The sequence below is a fragment of the Amphimedon queenslandica genome, unplaced genomic scaffold (genome assembly GCF_000090795.2).
Source record: "Amphimedon queenslandica unplaced genomic scaffold, v1.1 AMPQUscaffold_12627, whole genome shotgun sequence".
NCBI lineage: Eukaryota > Metazoa > Porifera > Demospongiae > Haplosclerida > Niphatidae > Amphimedon > Amphimedon queenslandica.
Genome location: NW_003547137.1, coordinates 1,544 through 5,298, shown reverse-complemented (window position 1 = coordinate 5,298; position 3,755 = coordinate 1,544). Strand labels below are relative to the sequence as shown.

The 3,755-nt window shown below is 34.7% G+C and overlaps 2 long non-coding RNA genes across 3 annotated transcripts; both read right to left on the bottom strand.

The window, feature by feature from the left end:
- Positions 1–532: 532 nt before the first annotated feature.
- Positions 533–1,091, bottom strand: LOC109587278 (uncharacterized). Its single transcript, XR_002187508.1, has 2 exons — positions 904–1,091; positions 533–760 (listed from the first exon to the last, which is right to left on the bottom strand). It is a non-coding gene; the product is annotated as an uncharacterized LOC109587278 (long non-coding RNA).
- Positions 1,092–1,814: 723 nt separating this feature from the next.
- On the bottom strand, positions 1,815–3,662 carry LOC109587277 (uncharacterized). 2 transcript variants are annotated; one of them, XR_002187507.1, is made up of 5 exons: positions 3,535–3,662; positions 3,363–3,451; positions 3,176–3,310; positions 1,970–2,562; positions 1,815–1,887 (listed from the first exon to the last, which is right to left on the bottom strand). It is a non-coding gene; the product is annotated as an uncharacterized LOC109587277 (long non-coding RNA). The 2 variants fall into 2 exon arrangements; XR_002187506.1 differs by having other exon boundaries at positions 1,815–2,041; positions 2,098–2,562; positions 3,535–3,654.
- Between the last annotated feature and the right edge of the window lie 93 nt (positions 3,663–3,755).

Here is a 3,755-nt window from a genome sequence, read left to right as displayed (position 1 = left end):
GACATAAATTTTAGTGCAACTTTTAAAATTCATTAAAAATCCAATTTTAATTGGAATATGAGCTCACAACATAACAGTAAACATGTAAAAGTACATGTATCAGCAATTGTACAGGTTCCAGTGTGCGTGGTGTGTGTGTTAGTGGCTCATTTAGGCTCACTACAGCATTAGCTGTAACAGTTAGAATAGGCCATTAATGACAGCTGCTATGCATTTAAATTGCCATTATATTTAATTAAAAATTCAAAAAATTTTTCAAAAAATTAAAATCAGCAAATGTCTAAAGATTCAAGAAAGAATCATTGTTTGTGTCTTATAAATCTCTTGCTTCATGAGTATTGCATCACTTGACATTTCATTTTTATTCCAACTTGAACTTATCAATGATGGTATTAAGATTTGCTATGAGTAGTTGCTGTTAGTACAGTCAGGGATATAATAGACTAACGTAACCGGGATTGGTTACGGACCAGAAATCAATTATCAGACTCTGTTATTATTCATTAAATTAATGGCAGCAATCAATGGCATCTTAGCAAAATGGCTGAATGTAAATTGTTATAACTAAAAAACCAGCAACAGGAAAAATTCAAAAACAACTTTAAACAATGTAAAAACATGTAAAGGGTCTCTTTATTGTAGTTTCTTAGCAATAGAATGTAGTCTATTCTCCTGAGAGGTACGCAAAAGTCGTACCATGGCAAACTGGTTTTTCTTGAATATTTCCTGAAGAACACTCTGGAGAAACAAGAGAAGTTGCCTAAACAATGTAATAAAGTAAGTGGCAACATTTCATGACAAAAACACATTCATAGAAACAAATATTTGGGCTACAGAGGTACGCAAATGGAATTTTAGCCGTAAATTGAAGATTTAAACAATTTAAAACAAATATTAACTTACAATAACCTATCAGAACCTTGAAGCCGCCATTATAACTTTGCAGTAGATTTTTCATAAAGCTAAATGCATTTTTAAAAGAGAAAAGAGCAACTTCATACTCCAGACATTGACAGTCGCCATCTTGAAAATCATAACAGAGACTGCAAAAAGTTTTTATACACAAATGATGCGCTCACGTGATCCCGTTGCCAATCCCGGTTACGTTAGTCTATTATATCCCTGGTACAGTCTTGTTATATTCTTCTTGTATGTAGTGCTCTTAGCATCACTAGCAGTAGTAGCCACTAGTGATCCCAGGCAGTGTCACTTGGAGGCGACACTACATTGCTGCCCAACCTGTAATGATAATTAACAATATATATTGATACTAACTGAATGGACTTGATTCTTTAACAGGAACTTGGTACTGAAACCTTAACAAAGAAAGGTTAATACAAGACACTATTGATACTATACTGTAAGATCTTGAGTCTTTCAAACAGGAACATGGTGTTGATGTGTAGACGATGATAACCTTACCTGAAGCAACCAAGAGTATGTATCTCTTGATATAACCTAACTATGTATATATGGGTATGTATGGGCCACCTTATGAGTGCACTCATTATATTAGGGGAACATAAATTGGGTCACCTGTATGAGGAACATGTATGAATTGGGTCACCTATAAGAGGTACATGTATGAATTGGGTCACCTATATGAGGTACATGTATGAATTGGGTCCCCTATATGAGGAACATGTATGAATTGGGTCACCTATATGAGGAACATGTATGAATTGGGTCCCCTATATGAGGAACATGTATGAATTGGGTCACCTATATGAGGAACATGTATGAATTGGGTCTCCTATATGAGGAACATGTATATGCAAAAAAAAATGAAGTTTAAAAGATGGATAAAATGATACCATCCATTCCATTGTGAGGACAGTCAAAAGGATCAGTAATAAATCCATGGAAAGAGAGAGAAAGAAAGGATAACTATAAGACACAAAAATTAGAATAACTACACCAAAGCCATTAGAGCAGTGACACCATCCAAATAAATATATTCATAACCTACATGTGTATATTGATACATAGAGGTAAGACATAAATAACCACCAAAGACTGCAGAGTGCAATAGCAAATGAAGCTAGAGGGAGAAAGGAAGTTATAAATTATATAAGAATACTACAAAAGGTTATCAACCTTGCAATATGTTCCTTGCTCCGTTGACCAAACTATAGGAATAAATTATAACAATTATTAAAATAATTTTGGCCTATTTTTGATTATCTATTTGAGACTGATAATGATCATTATTTGAATGTAAATAATTAACCTTATTTAAATTACTTATCAATAATTAATACAAGAGACTGCAAAGATAAATCAGCAGCAACTTATAATTTAAAAGTATTTCAACGAACATAACTTGATTGATAAAAATAAATCGCTAAAAATTACAACCAACTAATTGAAGAGATTGTCTGGTCCTCATATTGTGGATGATGGATGTCCTTCTTGAAATGAGACTTGAAGAGGATGAGGAGGAGTAGATGGGCCAGTATAACCAGGGGGAAGAGGCGTGTCGTCTTCTGGTTCAAACACTGGCTCAAATAACCTGCTGCTGATAACATCACAGTCCTCATCCTCTTCTAGTGATAATAGAGGCTAAAGAGAGAGAGAATAATGAATGGGAATGAGTACTGTCTATCTGGAAATTTTTACTGTGATTTAAATTTTACTGGATTAGAATTTCGCAAAAAATTAGATTACCCATATAATTACATGCCACATTCAATAATACATGACACAGTCTTATATGGGCTCCTGGTCTTATTTAGTAAAAATTAAATCACAGCACAATTTTAAACCGCAAAAATTTCCTACCACACTAATTTCCTGATCTACGGTATATCAATATACTTATTGTGTGTGCATGTACTCATGTTAAAGAATATAGCAAGGGGTCTTTGATACATGTACTCAAGTTAAAGGGGCCTTCAATAAGACTCCCAATCTTTAAGGACTATGCTCTGCCTTTATAAACCATGCAATAGGAAAAGGCTATTGTGGGTTGCCCCTATAATCATATTCACTGCATACCTTTAGGTACAAGTACATGTACAATATCAGGAAATACCACACTATGTATCGGTACCTAAGTACAGTACTATGGTAATGCTAAGGTTTGACTGTTTGGGATATTACAAAATGTCCCTGACCCATCTTGTTGTCAAAATGGCTACAAAGGAACAATGGTAGGTTCCACTGTATAACTCACTGTAAGATCAACTCTTTGATTGATCCTATTCTGGAGTACCCAGCTGCTCTGTGTTTCAAAAGCATGTCTCATCTGTCCATCAGTTCTATCACAAGATCTATGAAGACATTTTCTCCATAAGCTCTTGACATCACACTATAAGCGGGAGAGAAGGAGGAAGAGAATATGTATAGGTACAAATGCTTACCAGCCAGTGGAACGCACAAACTCCTGGTATCCAAATAATTAAACTGATTAACAAGACACAACCAACAATATTCTCTTGTAGAAATAAAGCTATCAACAAACAATGGAGGATCATCTTAATGTATATACAATATAGTCCTTCTCTCCCTCCCCCCTCTCTCTCTCTCCCTTACCAAACTGGTTGATGTTCAAGTCTCTAATGACACTCCAAAGCTGTGAAGCAAAGTCCTTAATCTGATCAATACATTCACCCTATCATGAAGCAAATGATAACATAAACCCACTGCACACATTATGAGTCTATACTGTACATACATACATATGCATATACATAGAGTAGTACATATATCAGGACATTTACATGTACATACATCAGTACATACAGCATTACATA